Source organism: Arachis hypogaea, chromosome 4 (assembly GCF_003086295.3).
Source record: "Arachis hypogaea cultivar Tifrunner chromosome 4, arahy.Tifrunner.gnm2.J5K5, whole genome shotgun sequence".
In the NCBI taxonomy this organism is placed as follows: domain Eukaryota; kingdom Viridiplantae; phylum Streptophyta; class Magnoliopsida; order Fabales; family Fabaceae; genus Arachis; species Arachis hypogaea.
The window spans coordinates 77,882,051-77,904,597 of record NC_092039.1 but is presented as its reverse complement, the minus strand read 5'-3'; the positions used below and the strand labels follow the sequence as shown (position 1 = coordinate 77,904,597).

Below are 22,547 nucleotides of genomic sequence, written 5' to 3'. Positions count from 1 at the left end.
CAAACTGCTAAGTTTGGTGTCTTGCATGCATTGTTTGATTTTAGTTGCATTTTGATTATTCCTTATTATTAAAAATCCAAAAATATTTTTAATTTGTGTCTTTTCAAATCAATAATACAGAGAATTGAAGATTCAGAACATACAGCAGAGGAATTGCACAAAAAAAAGCTGGGAGTTCAAAACGCCCAGTGAAAAAGGACAGACTGGCGTTTAAACGCCAGCCAGGGTACCTGGTTGGGCGTTTAACGCCCAAAGAGGTATAGTTTTGGGCGTTAAACGCCAGAATGTGCACCATTCTGGGCGTTTAACGCCAGGATGGCTAGAGGGGGAAGATTCTGTTTTTTTTTTGCAATTTTTTTTAAGTTTTCAAATCTTTTCAAAATCAAATCTTTTTCAAATCAATTTTTTAATCAAATCCTTTTCAAAATCAATTTCTTTCCTTTTTCAAAGATACTTACTATCAATTAATGATTTGATTCAAACATTTCAAGTATGTTGCCTTTTCTGTTGAGAAAGGTTTAATGTTTGAATCATATCTTTTCTTGTTAGTCAAGTTTTTAATTTTCAAAATCAAATCTTTTTAAAATGTTTTTCAAATCATATCTTCTCAATCACATTTTTTTAAAAAACCAATCATATTTTCTTAACCACATCTTTTTTTTTTCAAAATAGTTTTCAATCAAATCCCTTTGATTTTTAATTTCAAATCTTTTTCAAAAATCACTTTACTTCTTTCCCACTTTCATTTTCGAAAATTAAGTAATGTTTTTCAAAAATGTTTTCAAAATTTTTACTTAATTTTCGAAAATTACTTCCCTTCTTCTCACATCCTTCTATTTATGGACTAACACTATTCCTTAATGCAAAATTCGAACTCCATCTTCTTTGATAAGTTCTAATTTTCTACTTCTGTCTTCTACTCTTCTTTTCCTCTGACACTTTAAGGAATCTCTATACTGTGACATAGAGGATTCCACATTTCTTGTTCTCTTCTCTTTCTTATGAGCAGGAGCAAAGACAAAAACATTCTTGTTGAGGCTGATCCTGAACCTGAAAGGACCTTGAAAAGAAAGCTAAGAGAAGCCAAAGCACAACTCTCTTTAGAGGACCTGACCAAATTCTTCAAAGAAAAAGAACACATGGCAGCCGAAAACAACAATGCCAACAATGCAAGGAAGGTGCTGGGTGACTTTACTGCACCTACTCCCGACTTCTATGGGAGAAGCATCTCTATCCCTGCCATTAGAGCAAACAACTTTGAGCTTAAGCCTCAATTAGTTTCTCTAATGCAACAGAATTGCAAGTTCCATGGACTTCCATTGGAAGATCCTCATCAGTTTTTAGCTGAATTCTTGCAAATCTGTGACACTGTAAAGACTAATGGGGTTGACCCTGAGGTCTACAGACTTATGCTATTCCCTTTTGCTGTAAGAGACAGAGCTAGAACATGGTTGGACTCTCAACCTAAAGAAAGCCTGGACTCTTGGGAAAAGCTAGTCAATGCCTTCTTGGCAAAGTTCTTTCCACCTCAAAAATTAAGTAAGCTTAGAGTGGAAGTCCAAACCTTCAGACAGAAGGAAGGAGAATCCCTCTATGAAGCTTGGGAAAGATACAAACAATTAATCAGAAAGTGTCCCTCTGATATGCTTTCTGAATGGAGCATTATAGGTATTTTCTATGATGGTCTCTCTGAACTATCCAAGATGTCTTTGGATAGCTCTTCTGGAGGATCTCTTCATCTGAAGAAGACGCCTACTGAAGCTCAAGAACTGATTGAAATGGTTGCAAATAACCAATTCATGTACACTTCTGAAAGAAATCCTGTGAACAATGGGACTAGTCAGAAGAAAGGAGTTCTTGAGATTGACACTCTGAATGCCATATTGGCTCAGAATAAAATATTGACCCAACAAGTCAATATGATCTCTCAAAGTCTGTCTGGAATGCAAAATGCACCAAGCAGTACTAAGGAAGCTTCATCTGAGGAAGAAGCTTATGATCCTGAGAACCCTTCAATGGAAGAGGTGAATTACATGGGAGAACCCTAAGGAATCATCCAAATCTTTCATGGAAGGATCAACAGAGACCTCAACAAGGTTTCAACAATAATAATGGTGGAAGAAACAGGTTTAGCAATAGCAAGCCTTTTCCATCATCTTCTCAGCAACAGACAGAGAGTTCTAAGCAGAATACCTCTGACTTAGCAACCATGGTCTCTGATCTAATCAAAACCACTCAAAGTTTCATGACTGAAACAAGGTCCTCCATTAGGAACTTGGAAGGACAAGTGGGTCAGCTGAGCAAGAAAATTACTGAACTCCCTCCTAGTACTCTTCCAAGCAATACAGAAGAAAATCCAAAAGGAGAGTGCAAGGCCATCAACATGGCCGAATTTTGGGAGGAAGAAGAGACAGTGAACGCCACTGAGGAAGGCCTCACTGGGCGTCCACTGGCCTCCAATGAGTTCCCCAATGAGGAACCATGGGAATCTGAGGCTCAAACTGAGACCATAGAGATTCCATTGGACTTACTTCTGCCATTCATGAGCTCTGATGAGTATTCTTCCTCTGAAGAGGATGAGTATGTCACTGAGGAGCAAGTTGCTAAATACCTTGGAGCAATCATGAAGCTGAATGACAAGTTATTTGGAAATGAGACTTGGGAGGATGAACCCCCTTTGCTCACCAAAGAACTGGATGACTTGTCTAGGCAGAAACTGCCTCAAAAGAGACAGGATCCTGGGAAGTTTTCAATACCTTGTACCATAGGCACCATGACCTTCAAGAGGGCCTTGTGTGACTTAGGGTCAAGTGTAAACCTCATGCCTCTCTCTGTAATGGAGAAGTTAGGGATCTCTGAGGTGCAAGCTGCAAAAATCTCACTAGAGATGGCAGACAACTCAAGAAAACAAGCCCATGGACTTGTAGAGGATGTTCTGGTTAAAGTTGAAGACCATTACATCCCTACTGATTTCATAGTCCTAGAGACTGGGAAGTGCATGGATGAATCCATCATCCTTGGCAGACCCTTCCTAGCCACAGCAAAGGCTGTGATTGATGTTGATAGAGGAGAGTTGATCATTCAAGTGAATGAAGAATCCTTGGTGTTTAAGGCTCAAGGATATCCCTCTGTCATCATGGAGAGGAAGCATTAAGAGCTTCTCTCAAAACAGAGCCAAACAGAGCCCCCACAGTCAAACTCTAAGTTTGGTGTTGGGAGGCCACAACCAAACTCTAAGTTTGGTGTTGAACCCCCACATTCAAACTCTAAGTTTGGTGTTGGGAGGTTCCAACATGGCTCTGAGTATCTGTGAGGCTCCATGAGAGTCCTCTGTCAAGCTACTGACATTAAAGAAGCGCTTGTTGGGAGGCAACCCAATGTTATATTTTATCTATTTTATTTTGTTATTTTCTCTTTTTTTGTAGGTTGATGATCATGAGAAGTCACAAAATCAATAAAAAAAACAAAAACAGAATGAAAAACAGGAAGAAAAACAGCACACCCTGGAGGACGCACCCACTGGCGTTTAAACGCCAGTGAGGTTAGCTGTTGGGCGTTTAACGCCCAGTCTGGCACCATTCTGGGCGTTTAACGCCAGAAAGGGGCACCAGACTGGCGTTAAACGCCAGAAATGGGCAAGAAGCTGGCGTTAAACGCCAGAAATGGGCACCAGCCCGGCGTTTAACGCCAGAAATGGCTCAAAACGTGATTTTGAATGCCATTTGGTGCAGGGATGACTTTTCCTTGACACCTCAGGATCTGTGGACCCCACAGGATCCCCACATACCCTACCACTCTCTCTCTCTTCTTCACCCATTCACCAATCACCTCAACACCTCTTCCCTAAAAACCCTTCTCCTATCAAATCCCATCTTTCTCTTCACCACTCACATCCATCCTTCATAAAACTCCACCTACCCCACCATTCAAATTCAAACCACTTTCCCACCCAAACCCACCCTCAAATGGCCGAACATCCCTCTCTCCCTCTCCTATATAAACCCTCCTTCACTCCTTCATTTTCACACAACATACACACCACTTCTCCCCTTCTTGGCCGGAAATTAAAGCCATTCCCTTTCCCATCATTTCTTCTTCTTCTACTCTCTTCTTTCTTCTTTTGCTCGAGGACGAGCAAACATTTTAAGTTTGGTGTGGTAAAAGCATTGCTTTTTGTTTTTCCATAACCATTTATGGCATCCAAGGCCGGAGAAACCTCTAGAAAGAGGAAAGGGAAGGCAAAAGCTTCCACCTCCGAGTCATGGGAGATAGAAAGATTCATCTCAAGGGTGCATCAAGACCACTTCTATGAAGTTGTGGCCTTGAAGAAGGTGATCCCCGAGGTCCCTTTTTTACTCAAAAAGGGTGAATATCCGGAGATCCGACATGAGATCTGAAGAAGAGGTTGGGAAGTTCTTACCAACCCCATTCAACAAGTCAGAATCTTGATGGTTCAAGAGTTCTATGCCAATGCATGGATCACCAAGAACCATGACCAAAGTGTGAACCCGAATCCAAAGAATTATCTTACTATGGTTCGGGGGAAATACTTGGATTTTAGTCCGGAAAGTGTGAGGGTGGCGTTCAACTTGCCTATGATGCAAGGAGATGAACATCCTTACACTAGAAGGGTCAACTTTGATCAAAGGTTGGACCAAGTCCTCACAGTCATATGTGAAGAGGGCGCCCAATGGAAGAGAGATTCAAGAGGAAAGCCGGTTCAATTGAGAAGGCATGACCTCAAACCCGTGGCTAGAGGATGGTTAGAGTTTATACAACGCTCAATCATTCCCACTAGCAACCGGTCCGAAGTTACCATAGACCGGGCTATCATGATCCATAGCATCATGATTGGAGAAGAAATAGAAGTTCATGAGGTTATAGCCCAAGAACTCTATAAGGTGGCGGACAAGTCCTCGACCTTGGCAAGGTTAGCCTTTCCTCATCTCATTTGTCACCTCTGTTATTCAGTTGGAGTTGACATAGAGGGAGACACCCCTATTGATGAGGACAAGCCCATCACTAAAGAAGAGGATGGAGCACACAAGAGACCCCACTCATCATGAGATCCCTGAGATTCCTCAAGGGATGCACTTTCCTCCACAAAACTATTGGGAGCAACTAAACACCTCCCTAGGAGAATTGAGTTCCAACATGGGACAACTAAGGGTGGAGCACCAAGAACACTCCATCATCCTCCATGAAATTAGAGAAGATCAAAGAATCATGAGAGAGGAGCAACAAAGACAAGGAAGAGACATTGAGGAGCTCAAGCACTCCATAGGATCTTCAAGAGGAAGAAAGAGCCGCCATCACTAAGGTGGACCCGTTCTTTGATTTCCTTGTTCTTTATTCTTCTGTTTTTCGAATTTTATGCTTATGTTTATCTATGTTTGTGTCTTGTGATCATTAGTGTCTTAGTGTCTATGCCTTAAAGTTATGAATGTCCTATGAATCCATCACCTTTCTTGAATAAAAACGTGCTTAAATTGAAAAAGAAAGAATTGCATGAATTTTGAATTTTATAACAGTTTAATTATTATGATGTGGTGGCAATATTTTTGTTTTCTGAATGTATGCTTAAACAGTGCATATGTATCTTGAATTTGTGGTTCATGAATGTTGGCTCTTGAAAGAATGATGAAAAAGGAGACATGTTACTGAGGATTTGAAAAATCATAAAAATGATTCTTGAAGCAAGAAAAAGCTATGAAAAAAAATCGAAAAAAAAGAAAAAAGAAAAAAAAAGAAGAAAACGAAAAAAAAAGAAGAGAAAAGAAAGAAATAAAGTTGTGATCCAAGGCAATAAGAGTGTGCTTAAGAACCCTGGACACCTCTAGTTGGGGACTCTAGCAAAGCTGAGTCACAATCTGAAAAGGTTCACCCAATTATGTGTCTGTGGCATGAATGTATCCGGTGGTAATACTGGAAGACAGAGTGCTTTGGGCCACAACCAAGACTCAATAAGTAGCTATGTTCAAGAATCATCATACTCTACTAGGAGAATCAATAACACTATCTGGATTTTAAGTTCCTAAAGAAGCCAATCATTCTGAATTTCAAAGGATAGAGTGAGATGCCAAAACTATTCAGAGGCAAAAAGCTAAAAGCCCCGCTCATCTAATTAATACTGATCTTCACAGATGTTTTTGGGATTCATTGCATATTCTCTTCTTTTTATCTTAATTGATTTTCAGTTGCTTGAGGACAAGCAACAATTTAAGTTTGGTGTTGTGATGAGCAGATAATTTGTACGCTTTTTGGCATTGTTTTTAGTATGTTTTTGGTATGATATAGTTAGTTTTTAGTATATTTTTATTAGTTTTTAGTTAAAATTCACTTTTATGGACTTTACTATGAGTTTGTGTGATTTTCTGTGATTTCAGGTATTTTCTGGCTGAAATTGAGGGACCTGAGCAAAAATCTGATTCAGAGACTGAAAAGGACTGCAGATGCTGTTGGATTCTGACCTCCCTGCACTCGAAGTGGATTTTCTGGAGCTACAGAAGCCCAATTGGCGCGCTCTCAACGGCGTTGGAAAGTAGACATCCTGGGCTTTTCAGCAATATATGATAGTCCATACTTTGCCCAAGATTTGATGGCCCAAACCGGCGTTCAAAGTCACCTTCAAGATTTCCAGCGTTAAACGCCGGAACTGGCACTCAAATGGGAGTTAAACGCCCAAACTGGCACTAAAGCTGGCGTTTAACTCCAAGAAGAGTCTCTACACGAAAATGCTTCATTGCTCAGCCCAAGCACACACCAAGTGGGCCCGGAAGTGGATTTTTATGTCATTTACTCATTTCTGTAAACCTTAGGCTACTAGTTCTCTATAAGTAGGACCTTTTACTATTGTATTTGGAGACTTGGGTAGCTATCTTCATTTTTATGCTATCTTAGATCATTGGGAGGCTGGCCTCACGGCCATGCCTAGACCTTGTTCTTATGTATTTTCAACGGTGGAGCTTCTACACACCATAGATTAAGGTGTGGAGCTCTGCTGTACCTCGAGTATTAATGCAATTACTATTGTTCTTCTATTCAATTCCGCTTGTTCTTGTTCTAAGATATCACTTGTCTTCAACTTGATGAATGTGATGATCTGTGACACTCATCATCATTCTCACCCATGAACAAGGTGACTGACAACCACTTTTGTTCTACAAGCAACCAAGGCTCTAGTGAGTATCTCTTGGATTCTTTAACCGGAATCTTCGTGGTATAGGCAAGAACTGATGGCGGCATTCAAGAGAATCCGAAAGGTCTAACCTTGTCTGTGGTATTCTGAGTAGGATTCAATGATTGAATGACTGTGACGTGCTTCAAACTCTTAGCGGGCGGGGCGTTAGTGACAGACGCAAAAGAATTGATGGATTCTATTCCGGCATGACCGAGAACCGACAGCTGAATTCCGCGTGCTGTGACAGAGCATATGTAATCGTTTTCACTGAGAGGATGGGAGGTAGCCATTGACAACGGTGAAACCCTACACAAGCTTGCCATGGAAAGGAATAAGAAGGATTGGATGAAGACAGTAGAAAAGCAAAGAGACGGAAGGGAAGGCATCTTCATGCGCTTATCTGAAGTTCCTACCAATGAATTACATAAGTACCTCTATCTTTATCTTTGTGTTATTTTCGTTCATCATCATATCCATTTGAGTCTGCCTGACTAAGATTTACAAGATGACCATAGCTTGCTTCATACTAACAATATCCGTGGGATCGACCCTTACTCGCGTAAGGTTTATTACTTGGATGACCCAGTGCACTTGCTGGTTAGTTGTGCGAAGTTGTGTAATGCCATGGTGTTGAGCTACCAAGTTTTTGGGGTTCATGACCGGGGATTATGAGAGTTGTGAAAAGTATTGTTCACAATTTCGCGCACCAGTGTCCGACCTCGAAGGGCGTGAGATACCAAGGTCATGGCATGTCTGTAACCTAAGAAGGTACTATAGCGAGGAAATAGTAAAGATCTTAGGTCAAAGCACACTCTTTTTCCTAAAAAGGATTTTTAATGAGGCGCCAGGCCGAGATATAAAAAATTGCCCGACCTAGAAGGGTAAGCACTAACATGTACATACTTTTACTAGTGTTTTTTCATTATTATTTAAATAAAAGTCAGTAATCCCTTAAACAATTTCCTACCAAGAAATGCATAAATTCATTGCCCGATCAAAAGAGAGGTCGGCAAGGTGAAGCGATAGAAGCGAGTTAATGCAAGAAGTTATAAAAGTAACCCAAAAAAAGTGGCCTGACGATGTCTAACTAAAAAATGGGATTACTAAAATAACTTAAGAAGGCCCGACAGAGAAGTCGGACCAAGAAAATGATCACTGAAAAGGGACAAAAACATCTCGCAAAGGCCAAAAGAAGGAAAAAAACCAGAGCCTGAAGTGCTCAGCCAAAAAGGTATAAAGTCCTAAAAAGGATTATACCTAAAAGCAAGAGCACTGCCTAAAAATGGAGCTAAAAAGTTGTCCAAACAAACTATAAAGAAAAGGTTCCCCTCGGAACACTACCTAAAAAGTTGTTGGAATATGACTAAAAAGCTCGGATAACAAAGCCATACAAGTCGACGTTAGCTAAGAAAAAGGCGCGTGCGTACTCCCAAGAAAGTAACCCCTTCGAGAAGCCAACACAGCAATAAAGGAGCGAAAGCAAAAAATGCTTCGCATTTAAACATAACTCGTGAGCAGAGGAACCAATAGGACCAAGATGCTTGAGCGCGACTTCCCCAAAGAGATCGAAGCTCAGAAAGAACGATTTGATGGAAAGGTCCGAGCTCAAGTAGGGGCACTGTTCATATCCTGGGTCGAGCTATGCAATCCAGGTTGAACGAAGACTAGAGCGACCGATCTCCTATAAATGTTGGCTCGCCACCGACCTCTTCTTAATGAGTTCGGCCAAATCACCAGAGGCCCAAAACAGGCCCAAAGCTGAGGATTACAGCCCCTCTAAAGGCGGCTAGCCAAAAAAGATAAGGTGACCTCACCCACAAAAGATAAGATAAGATAACTAACTTATCTCAAGGAAGGTCACTCCACACTACTATAAATACATTGGAGCACCCAGGTATAACTCATACTCTGATTCTACATAAAAACCTGCCTAAAACACATGCTAACTTAAGCATCGGATTCTCTTGCAGGTACCACCACCCTCCGATGATCAAGGATCAGTAGCACCACTAGATCCACCAAGTCGGACGCAACAGCTCCAACCCCATCAGAAGATCTCATCCGAGATCGACCTTCAGTTTCAGGTAACCCTCAGAATAGATATGATCTAAATTAAAAAGATTTGAAATATGATTTTGAAAAGATAGTTACTAATCTTCTCTCTCTTTTTGGAAAAAGATAAGATAAGAAATAAAAAAGATTTGAAAAAGATTTAAAAGAAAGATAAGATTTGAAATTTGATTTTGAAAATGATTTGATTTTAAAGTTTGAATTTTGAAATTTTAAATTTTAAATTTTGAAAATTGAAAATTGAATTTTAAATTTGAAATTTGGATTTTAAATTTTGAATTTTGAAATAAGATAAGATAAGATTTTGAAAAAGATATGATTTTTGAAAAAGATATAATTTTGAAAAGATTTAATTTTTGAAATTTAAAACTAATATAAGATAAGATAAAAAATTTAAAAATTAAAATATGAAATCTTTTTATTTTAAAATTTTTAAAAATTTAATGAAAATAAAGATAGAAAAGATATTTTTTATTTCAAATTTAATGACGAAAGATAAAATCACACAAAAGACACAAAACTTAAAATGTTTGATCAAAAGCACTTAGTTTTCGAAAATTTAGAGAAAAACACAACGAGACACCAAACTTAAAAATTTTAAGATCGAAACAAAAAGAAAACACAAGAACACTTTGAAGATTAAGAAGAACACTAAGAACAAGACTCAAAAAACGCAAAGAACACAAGAACATATAAAGGACACCAAACTTAAAATTTTGAAAACCAAACATCAAATTTTTGAAAATTAAAAGAAAAACAAAAACAAGACAACAAACTTAAAGATTGACACAAGATTTAACAAAAGAAACTATTTTTGAAAATTTTTAGAAAGAAGGACTCAAGATTTTCTAAAATTACCAAGAACAAAAACAAAAAGACTCAAACCAAAAACAAAGATTAAACAAAGAAAAGATTTTTTTTGAAAAATATTTTTGATTTTTTCGTAAATTGAAAAGAAGAAGATAAAATAAAACATTCAAATAAAATTAAATAAAATACCTGATCTAGGGAACAAGATAATCCGTCAGTTGTCCAAACTCGAACAATCCACAACAACGGCGCCAAAAACTTGGTGCACGAATCCCCACACTCTGTACAACTGTACCAGTGATAAACCACTATTTTATGGTTTATCTTATGCTCAATTGAGTGGTTTTTATCAACTCTTTACTCACTTATTCATACAATTCGCATGTTTTACATTTTCCTTCCTAATTTTGTGCTATGATTGAAAACATGCTTCTTGGATCTTATATTTGCTTATTATTAATTCCCTCTTATTACCATTAGATGCCTTGATATGTGTGTTAAGTGTTTTCAGATATTATAGGGCAGGAATGGCTTGGAGGATGGAAAGGAAGCATGCAAAAGTGGAAGGAATACAAGAAGTTGAAGAAATTGCTAAGCTGTCCAGCCTGACCTATTCGCACTCAAACGGCTATAACTTTAGCTACAGAGGTCCAAATGACACGGTTCCAGTTGCGTTGGAACGCTAATGTCCGAGACTTCGATTTGATATATAATTTGCCATAGCTTCCCCAAAGTTAGGCGACGAAAACGCGTGAATGACGCGTCCGTATCGCATCTGCGAACTGCAATCCACACGGACGCGTGGATGACGCCTCCGCGTCACTTGGCTGCGACCTGTACGGACCAGAAAGTGCTAGAAGTGACTTCTGGGCTGTTTCTGACCTAGTTTTTGGCCCAGAGAACACAGATTAGAGGCTATAAAGTGGGGGAATGCATCCATTCATAAACAGGCTCTCATAATTCACTTTCCATAGTTTAGATGTAGTTTTTAGAGAGAGAGGTTCTCTCCTCTCTCTTAGGATTTAGGATTAGAATTCCTCTTAAAGGATTTAGGATTTATTATTATTTCAACTTATAATTTTTCTAAGCTCCAGGTATAATAATCTTTTATTTTGACTTCTCTTATTTTTAATTATATATGTTGCCAATTTGGCTTAATGACATTCATGTTATGATTTTCTTAATAAATATTATTTGAGGTATTTTTAGATCTATGATTTGTTTCTCTTATTTATGATATAAATAATTTAGATTTTTCTACCTTTTGGCTTTGGTTGATTAATTGGTGACTCTTGAGTTATCAAACTCATTGTTGATCGAAAATTGGAATTCTTCAAGAATTGATTCGAGATCCAATAACTCTAACTTTTCCCAAGGAAAGACTGGGACTTGAGGATTCGAATTAATTCATTCACTTGACTTACCTTCATAGTTAGAGGTTAACAAAGTGGGAGAAAAATCCAATTCTCATCACAATTGATAAGGATAACTAGGATAGGACTTCCAGTTCACATACCTTGCCAAGAGTTCATTTTACAGTCATTTATTTAGTTTACTTGTCATTTATCATATCTGCTCCTCATTCTCAAAACCCCGATTTACAAGTTCATAACCAATAATAAGAACATACCTCCCTGCAATTCCTTAAGAAGATGACCCGAGGTTTAAATACTTCGGTTATCAATTTATTTAGGGGTTTGTTACTTGTGACAACCAAAACTTTTGTACGAAGAGATTTCTGTTAGTTTAGAAGCCATATCTACAACGCGAATATTTTTATAAATTCTTTACTAGCAAAAATCCTAACGTCAAAATGGCGCCGTTGCCGGAAAATTGCAAACTTGTGCCTTATTATTGGTTATTGTAAATATTTTAGAAAAAAATATTTTTCTTTTACTTGTTTATTTGTTTCTCCTTTTTCCCCCTTATTTTTGATAACTACTATGAATTCTCACCCCTCTCGCTTTGAGTTTGGTTCTAACTTTGTTGAAGGAAATAGAAACCACAATAGGAATATGCATCAAGGTCAGACCAATCAAGGATGGATGGAGTCAAGAGGATCTAATCAACCCTTTAGGCAACAACACCCTCCAAGATATCATGGACGACGACCATTCTACAATGCATACCCAGCTGAAAGATATGGTGGACAACCTTGTAACTACCAACAAGCCCCACCCTGCGCTCAGAGACCATCCTCTCGACATAATTTTAAACCACCACACTCACAAGCTTCCTTTCACCATTCGCCACCATATGATCCTTATCCGCCCCAATGCCAATCCAATTACTCCCAAGAACCACCACTCTCCTACGCACCATGTCCATAACCATCAAGCCAAAAATCACAGGTTCGCTTCAAGGAATCAGTAAACCAGTTCAATGCAACCCTTCATCAACTGGAGCAAGCAATAAATCAATTATCTTCCAAATGTTCAGACACTCAACAGACTCCCATGGCTTCATGTGAAGAATCTAATGAAGAACGCAGCACGAAGAAGACACTAGAGACTCCAGTGGACAGCATAGAGCATAACTTCGTACTGGAACAAGTAGAGGACGCTGTCATTGTTGAAGAAGAAGAGTTGGTTGAAGATTTAGGAGATGCTGAACCTCCTAGGAAATACAGAGTCATGGAAGACCCCGTCAAGGATGTAACAATTGACGCTAAAGAGGAGGTTGCACAGCCTCCAATGCAGATATCTTATGAAGAATTGGACGAAGTAACTCAAGACGCACGTTTCCTTGATGATGATAGTCACCAGTCAAGTCCCCCTAGTGATGAACTTGCAACTGCAAGTGACTTCTTTGAGACAGAAGAATCTTCCCCAAGTGATTACGAAGATGATGCAGAGGTCGACTTTTCTCAACCTCCTAATTATGACTCAAGTGATGAGGAAGATATGGAAGACTTTGACCAGGACATGGCTGGAATGGAAAAGGTTTGCAAGGAAGTGGAGGAATTCACTAAAGACCACAAGGGAGTAGAGCTTGCAGAACCACTAAAAACACTGATCCCAAGGCCACTACCAACCAACACAGACTTCAAGTGGGTAAAATCCTTGACTCTTATCTTTATGTTTCCACTTGAATACGGTTTACTTGAAACAGATGGCCAGCTTAGAGTTCTCTGCGGCTTTAAGAGTAAAAGGGAAATGGCTCGCACTAAGAGCTGGTATACAAGGTTCAATAAGGTTCCACGCTTCAACTCGAAGTGCACGGATTGGTATCATGTTCAATCGAATGGATCTTGGAAAACGTTTGGTCATCTTGGTGAGAATCTAATCTCCAAACTACCTGGATGGAAAAGTATAGATCAAAACGAAAGCGGATTTGGAACCAAAGTTTGGGATCCTGGAGTATATTCTGATATTCATCACCCCAGGAGCCTGAAAATCTGTTTGAAGCTGCTCAGAAGCTTCACATGCCTAGTTTGGGACCCTGGAGGCTATTGGCATTCCAAGCATTGGTGGAGATTTTTTGATGAATTTAAACATAAGCCGCCATAACAAGAAGCTCTTCCAATGTCCAACTTAAGGACTTTAACCAAAAGTGCTAGGTGAGAGACAACCCACCATGGTATGGTCATTTCTTTTTTCAGTTTTATTTCGTGTTATTTATTTTTATCTCCTTTTTAATTGAACCTGAATATTATTCATTCACATTGCATACTGCATAATTGCATACCTGCAAAAAAAAAAGGAAAAACACGCACGCGACGTGGCAGCGTCACTGACGCGTCCGCGTCACTAGTGCGTTAGGTAGAAAAGAATTGAACAGAGAGTCATGCGAGAGCCTGGCTGGAGGCGTGCCAGTGGCTCAAATCGACCCACGCGACCGCGTCGCCGACGCGTCCCCGTCACATGGGAATAATGGCCTCCCACGCGACCGTGTGACCCACGCGGCCGCGTGCCCTGATTTTCGACGTAAAAAGGGTGCACAACAAATTATTGTGCGAGAGTGGTGCTGGATTGGTGCTGAACGCACACTTCTACCCACGCGGACGTATGGCTCACGTGTTCGCGTTGTTCCCTTCTAAAGCCCACTCACACGATCGCATACCCCACGCGATCGCGTCACCCCAAATTTGGCAAATAAAATAATTCGAACAGAGAGTTGTGCGAGCACGAGGCGGCCCTCGCGCCAGTTGCATAAAATGTGTCACGCGACCGCGTGACTAATGCGTCCGCGTCAATTAATTTAAGCGCAAGTCGCGCGAACGCATCCCCCATGCGTCCGCGTCGCTTGCGCCGCACACCTTAACCTAATATGCCAAATATCTTATCTTTTCTTCCCCAATCCTAATTTTTCCCTCCCTCCTTTCTTACTCACTTCTTTCCCTTCTCATTCTTCTTATCTTTCATTTTATTTATTTGCATATTTCATTCATTGCATTTTAATTTAGTGCATATTTTTTTTTCTTTTCTAAATTTATCATTTTTCCTTTGGTGTTGATTTTCTTATTTAACTGTTGCATCTTTTCTGGTATAATTTTTAGTGACTTATTTTACCATGTTGAGTGATGCTATTTTTCTGTCAATATCAATCTTTTATGATACCTGTATTCCTTTTGCATTGACATGAACTTACATTGTCTTTCATTATCCACTCTCTTCCCCATTGTTGTACATTTTGTACCACTGGCATGCCATGGCTTCTATTGTTTTCTCACGTACATGTTAAAGCTTCCATGTAAATGAGACCCTTATCATTTGGCATTAACCCAACCATACTTCATTTATTTTCTTATCTTTATTTCTGTGTTACTTTTCTTCCCTATTTTCTTTCAGGATGGCCACCTGGAAGGGAAGCGGAAGACGTTTACATGGGGAGAGAAAACAAGTCCATCTGCATAATCTTTGGAGAAAAGCATCAGTTGGAACAACCCGCCCACCTGCACATCTTAGCATGCACTGAGGACGGTGCAATCTTTAAGTGTGGGGAGGTCGATACCGATCTCCATGGGTTAGCTATTTTCTTCTTTTCAACACCATTGTTTTATTTTCTTTGTTTGTTCATTATTGCATTTGCATGTTTAATTGCATGTTTGTTTGATTTTATGCATTTAGATACTGCTTGGTTAAAATAATAAGTTTCTTTTTAAGATCCTATTTTTGAAAATTTCACTAATTTAAATTGAGAATTTTTGTGTTAAATTTGTTTGAAGTTGTATTTGGAACATGGTTTTTGAGCCAAAGAACACACAACCTGTGAGGTTTGAGCTTAATTGTATGGTTACATTATTTAACCATAAAATTTTATTATTGTGTGTTTTTCTTCTCTATGATTGCAATCTTTATTTTGTTTTGTTCTATATGTCCAATATTTAGTGTATTTACATGTTTGCGTATGATTGAGGCCATTATTTGATTTTAGCTCACTTATCCCAAATAAGCCTACCCTTTACATCACCCTTGTTAGCCACCTTGAGCCATTTAACCCCCTTCTGTTCTATAACCACATCACTAGCCTTAAGTAGAAAAACAAAAGTAAAATCCCAAATTGAATCTTTGGTTAGCTTAAGATAGAGATTATGTATCAACTAAGTGTGGGAAAACTGTGGGAACATGGGTTAATAAGGGAATGTATCATGTTTCTAATTTATTTCAATATTGGGAATTTGGGAACCTACTCATGAAATAACGAAAATAGAAAAAATAATGGAAAATCCATGTGCATGGATAAGTTATGTTTGCTTTTATGATTCAAAAAAAAATTATGAATCAGGGGACAAAATTACCCCAATAATAAGTTTAGTAGAGAAATCAATGCACATGGAAGTAAAATCAAAATAAAATTGGTACATGAGTATGTGATAAAAAGTGGGAAAATTATGGGAAGCTAAGTATAATTTTAAAATTTTTATAGAGTATGTATATGTTAGGTGAGTTCTTAGACTACTCAAGGATTCACTTTACTAGCTCACTTAGCCTTATATATACCCTTACCTTTACCTCAGCCCTATTACAACCCTGAAAAGACCTCATGATGTTTGCATTGGTATGCTAAATATTTGTTGATTAGTTAGATGAAAAACAATGTTTAGAAAGCATGACTAGGGAAGAATAGAGTGATTACCCTATACACTAGAGAGATTAGAGTGATATACACTACCAGTGAGGGTTCAGTGCTTAATTCTGTGTTCCTTGCTTTCATGAGCTATCTTCTTACAAGTTTACTTGTCTTTATCTTATATGATTTGAATTAGTGAAATCTGATTTATGTCTGTCTTGGAGAACTTATTTATTTTTAACCAAGTAGGTAGAAATATTTTGCATGTAGTTGTATTCACATAGATAGGTTGCACTGCATACTCTCTATCATTCCTCTTCACTTCTTTATAACTTCTCTTGAGCTTAGCATGAGGACATGCTAATGTTTAAGTGTGGGGAGGTTGATAAACCACTATTTTATGGTTTATCTTATGCTCAATTGAGTGGTTTTTATCAACTCTTTACTCACTTATTCATACAATTCGCATGTTTTACATTTTCCTTCCTGATTTTGTGCTACGATTGAAAATATGCTTCTTTGATCTTATATTTGCTTATTATTAATTCCCTCTTATTACCATTAGATGCCTTGATATGTGTGTTAAGTGTTTTCAGATATTATAGGGCAGGAATGGCTTGGAGGATGGAAAGGAAGCATGCAAAAGTGCAAGGAATACAAGAAGTTGAAGAAATTGCTAAGCTGTCCAACCTGACCTCTTCGCACTCAAATGGCTATAACTTAAGCTACAGAGGTCCAAATGACGCGGTTTCAGTTGCGTTGAAAATCTAACATCCAGGGCTTCGATTTGATATATAATTTGTCATAGCTGCCGCAAAGTTAGGTGACGCGAACACGTGAATGACGCGCCCGTGTCGCATCTGCGAACTGCAATCCGCGTGGACGCGTGGATGACGCCTCCGCGTCACTTGGCCGCGATTTGTACGGACCAGAAAGCGCTGGAAGTGACTTCTGGGCTGTTTCTGACCCAATTTTTGGTCCAGAGAACACAGATTAGAGGCTATAAAGTGGGAGAATGCATCCATTCATAAACAGGCTCTCATAATTCACTTTTCATAGTTTAGATGTAGTTTTTAGAGAGAGAGGTTCTCTCCTCTCTCTTAGGATTTAGGAATAGAATTCCTCTTAAAGGATTTAGGATTTATTATTATTTCAACTTATAATTTTTCTAAGCTCCATGTTTAATAATCCTTTATTTTGACTTCTCTTATTTTTAATTATATATGTTGCCAATTTGGCTTAATGACATTCATGTTTTGATTTTCTTAATAAATATTATTTGAGGTATTTTCAGATCTATGATTTGTTTCTCTTATTTATGATATAAATAATTTAGATTTTTCTACCTTTTCGCTTTGGTTGATTAATTGGTGACTCTTGAGTTATCAAACTCATTGTTGATTGAAAATTGGAATTCTTCAAGAATTGATTCGAGATCCAATAACTCTAACTTTTCCCAAGGAGAGACTGGGACTTGAGGATTCAAATTAATTGATTCACTTGACTTACCTTCATAGTTAGAGGTTAACAAAGTGGGAGAAAATCCAATTCTCATCACAATTGATAAGGATAACTAGGATAGGACTTCCAGTTCTCATACCTTGCCAAGAGTTCATTTTACAGTCATTTATTTAGTTTACTTGTCATTTATCATATCTGCTCCTCATTCTCAAAACCCCGATTTACAAGCTCATAACCAATAATAAGAACATACCTCCCTGCAATTCCTAGAGAAGGCGACCCGAGGTTTAAATACTTCGGTTATCAATTTATTTAGGGGTTTGTTACTTGTGACAACTAAAACTTTTGTACGAAGGGATTTCTATTAGTTTAGAAGCCATATCTACAACGCGAATATTTTTATAAATTCTTTACTAGCTGACATTGGGATTTTTGCTAGTAAAGAATTTTATAAAAATAGTCGCGTTGTAGATATAGATTCTAAACCAACAAAAATCCCTTCGTACAAATGTTTTGGTTGTCACAAGTAACAAATCCCTTTTAAAATTGATAACCGAGTATTTAAACCTCGGGTCGTCTTCTCAAGGATTTGCAGGGAGGTATGTTCTTATTATTGGCTATGAAAAAGGTAAAATTGGGGTTTTGAGAATGAGGAATAAATATGGCAAATAATTTAAATGACAATTAAAATAAATAAATACTGTAAAGCAAACCTTTGGCAAGGTATGAGAAATTGGAAGTCCAGACTTTGTTATTCTTAGCAATAATAATAAAAGTTGAATCTTAATTCCACTTAGTTAACCTTTGCTAAAGCAAAGAAAAGTCAAGAGATAAATTAGTTGACCTTCGAATCCTATTTATTTCCTAAGAAAAGGTTGGAATTATTGAAGTTCAGTCCAATTAGCAAAGATAACAATTATCAATTATGTTAAGCTAAGATAACTCCTGAGTTACTGATTTCTCAACTAAGACCAAAGGGAAAGGAAGTTAAATCTGCTGGAATAAAAATTGTCTTCAAATTGGGGATAATAAAAAGGAACAATCATAAACTGAAATACCTCAAATACCATTAAATAAAAATGTCAATTCTAACATGGACAATATCAATAGCCAATTGGGCAACATCAATCAAACACAATAAAAGCTTCAGAGTAAACAAAAATAGAAGAGAAATTAAATAGTAAAAGGAATATTGAACCTGGGATCGAGAGTTACTCCTAAAACTACGAGAAGTCCTAAATCCTAAATCCTAAAGAGAGAGAGGAGAGAACCTCTCTCAAAACTAAACCTAAATCATGGAAAGTGACTAAAAATTCTCAGACTCCCTGAATGGATTCATTCCTCCACTTTATAGCCTCTAATCTATATTCTCTGGGCCAACAACTGGGTCAGAAACAGCCCACGCGGGCGCGCGGATTGAAGTTCGCAGATGCGATACGTCCGCGTGGATCACGCGTTCGCATTGTCTAGCGTCAGGGAAACTATGGTATATTATATATCAAATCAAAGCCCCGGACATTACCTTTCCAACGCAATTGGAACCACATTGTTTGGACTTCTGTAGCTAAAGTTATAGCCGTTTGAGTGCGTAGAGGTCAGGCTGGACAACTTAGCAGTTTCTCCAACTTCTTGTATTCCTTCTATTTTTGCGTTCTTCCTTTCCATCCTCTGAGCCATTCCTGCCCTATAATATCTGAAAACACTTAACACACATATCAAGGCATCCAATGGTAATAAGAGAGGATTAAACATAGGGAACTTAAGGCCAAAGAAGCATGTTTTCAATCAAAGCACATAATTAGGAAGGCAAATGTAAAACCATGCAAATAGTATGAATAAATAGGTAAAGAGTTGATAAAATCCACTCAATTAAGCACAAGATGAACCATAAAATAGTGGTTTATCAACCTCCCCACACTTAAACAATAGCATGTCCTCATGCTAAGCTCAAGAGAAACTATAAAGATGAAAAGGAATGGTAGGATGTATGAAATGCAACCTATCTATATGAATGCAACTACATGCAAAAATGTTTCTACCTACTTGGTTAAAAATAAATAAGTTCTCCAAGACAACATAAATCAGATTTTACTAATTCAAATCATATAAAATAAAGACAAGTAAACTTGTAAGAAGATAGCTCATGAAAGCAGGGAACATAGAATTAAGCACTGAACCTTCACTGGTAGTGTATATCACTCTAATCTCTCAAATGTCTAGGGTCAATCTCTCTACTCTTCTCTAATCATGCTTTCTAAACTTTTGTTCCTCATCTAATCAATCAACAAATATTTAGCATACCAATGCAAACATCATGAGGTCTTTTCAGGGTTGTAATGGGGCTGAGGTAAAGGTAAGGGTATATATAAGGCTAAGTGAGTTAGTAAAGTGAATCCTTGAGTAGTCTAAAATCTCACCTAACATATATATACTCCATAAAAATTTTAAAATTATACTTAGCTTCCCATAATTTTCCCATTTTTTATTACATACTCATGTACCAATTTTATTTTGATTTTACTTCCATGTGCATTGATTTCTCTACTAAACTTATTATTGGGGTAATTTTGTCCCCTTATTCATAATTTTTTTTGAATCATAAAAGCAAACACAACTTATCAATGCACATGGATTTTCCATTATTTTTTTTCTATTTTGGTTTTTTTTTTCATGAGTAGGTTCCCAAATTCCCAATATTCAAATAAATTAGAAACATGATACATTCCCTTATTAATCCATGTTCTCACAGTTTTCCCACACTTAAATTATACACACTATCTATCTTAAGCTAACCAAGGATTCAACTTGGGATTTTTATTTTGTTTTTCTGCTTAAGGCTAGTAATGTGGTTAAAATACAGAACAAATGGGGATTAAAAGGCTCAAAGTGGCTGACAATGGTGATTTAAAAGGTAGGCTTATTTGGGATAAGTGAGCTAAAATCAAACAATGGCCTCAATCATATGCAAGCATGTAAATACACTAAATAATGGACATATAGATTGGAACAAAATATAGATTACAATCATAGAGAAGAAAACACACAAGAATAAAAATTTATGGTTAAATAATATAACCATATAAATAAGCTCAAAATCTCACAGGTTGTGTGTTCTTTGGCTCAAAAACCATATTCCAAATACAACTTTAAAACAAGTTTAACATAAATTTTTCAATTTAAATTAGTGAAATACTATAAAAAGTTTCTTGCAAAAGAAATTATTACTTTAACCAAGTGGTAAAATATGCAAAAATCAAACAAATATGCAAATGCAACAATGAACAATCAAATAAAATAAAATATTGGTGTTGAAATAGGAAATAACTAACCCATGGAGATCGGTATCGACCTCCCCACACTTAAAGATTGCACCGTCCTCGGTGCTTGCTGAGATATGCAGGTGGACGGGTGGTTCTAACTGATGCTTTTCTTTAAGGATTGTGCAGATGGACTTGTTTGTCTCCCCTTTTAGAAGTTCCTCCATTTTCCCGTCTTTGGGGGCCAGCCTGGAAGAAGAGAAAAAGAAGAACAGTAACCCAAAAATAAGGATAAGAACATAACTAAAATATGGGTATTAATGCCAAATAATAAAGGTCTCAATTACATGGTAGCTACAACATGCAAGTGAGGAAACAACAGAAGCACATGGCATACTAGTGGTGCAAAATTTTGCAACAATTAGGGAGAGTGTGGGTAAGGAGAGGTAATGTAAATTCATGTCAATGCAAAATTAATATAGGTATAAAAGATATACATTGATTTAAATAATATTACCTAACCAGAATAAAACAAGTCACTAAGCACCCAAAATAATTCAAGAGAAGATGCAACAGCTAAATAAGAAAATTTTTAACACCAAAGAAAAAATAATGAAATTAGAAAAGAAAAGAAAAATATGCACTAAATTAAAATGCAATGAATGAAATATGCAAATAAATTAAGTAAAATAAAATGAAAGATAAAAAGAATGAGAAGAGAAAGAAGGGAAGAAGAAGTAAATAAGAGAGGAGGAAGATAGAATAAGAAAAGATAAGAAAATTGGCACTGATCTGGATAGGTTGTGCGACGCTGGCGACGTGGTCGCGTGGGTGACACGACCGTGTGGGGCGCAATAAGTTCAGGCGACACGGACGCGTGGGGCACGCGAAGGCGTGGCTTGATTTGTGCGATTGGCGTGAGTGCAGCCTCGCGTTCGCGCAACTCTCTATTCGAAACTCTTTTTGCCAATTTTTAGGGTGACGCGGTCACGTGGTTGATGCGATCGCGTGGGTGGCCAAGATTGGAGGCTGACGCGGACGCGTGGGGCACGCGTGGGGCACGCGTTCGCGTGGTAAGGTTTGTGCGTCTAGCGCCAGTCCAGCCTTACTCTAGCACAACTTTTGGCCATGCACCCCTTTTTCGTCGATTACCAGGTCACGCGGTCGCGTGAGTGACGCGGACGCAGTCGCGTGGGTCAAATTGTGCCAAAAGCACGCCTCCAGCCACGTTTTCGCGTGACTCTCGGTTCAACTTTCTTTTCTTCATAACGCACTGGTGACGCGGACGCGTCAGCGACGCTGCCGCGTCGCGTGCGGTTTTTTTTTTATGCAAAATGTAGAATGCAATGCTTAATGTGAATGATATGCAAAACTCCAGGTTCAATATAATAAATAAAATAAAACTTGAAGACAAATAAGACTAAAATAAAAAATGAAAAAGGGACGATCATACCATGGTGGGTTGTCTTCCCACCTAGCACTTTTAGTTAAAGTCCTTAAGTTGGACATTTGAGGAGCTTCCTGTTATGGCGGCTTGTGCTTAAACTCATCTAGAAATCTCCACCAATGCTTGGAATGCCAATAGCCTCCAGGGTCCCAAACAAAGTACGTAAAGCCCTTGTGTGAGTTCCAACAGGCTTGCAGGCTCCCAGAGTTTTGAATGTCAGAATAGACTCCAGGATCCCAAACTTTTCTTCTACACCCGTCTTTGTCTTGATCTACATTGTTCCAGTCGGGTGATGAGTAATCTGAATTCT

General features: G+C 38.1%; 1 non-coding gene across 1 annotated transcript; it reads right to left on the bottom strand.

Annotated features, from left to right (window-relative positions):
• Positions 1-1,541: 1,541 nt before the first annotated feature.
• On the bottom strand, positions 1,542-1,649 carry LOC112798598 (small nucleolar RNA R71). The gene has a single exon (XR_003200204.1). It is a non-coding gene; the product is annotated as a small nucleolar RNA R71 (small nucleolar RNA).
• Positions 1,650-22,547: the final 20,898 nt, after the last annotated feature.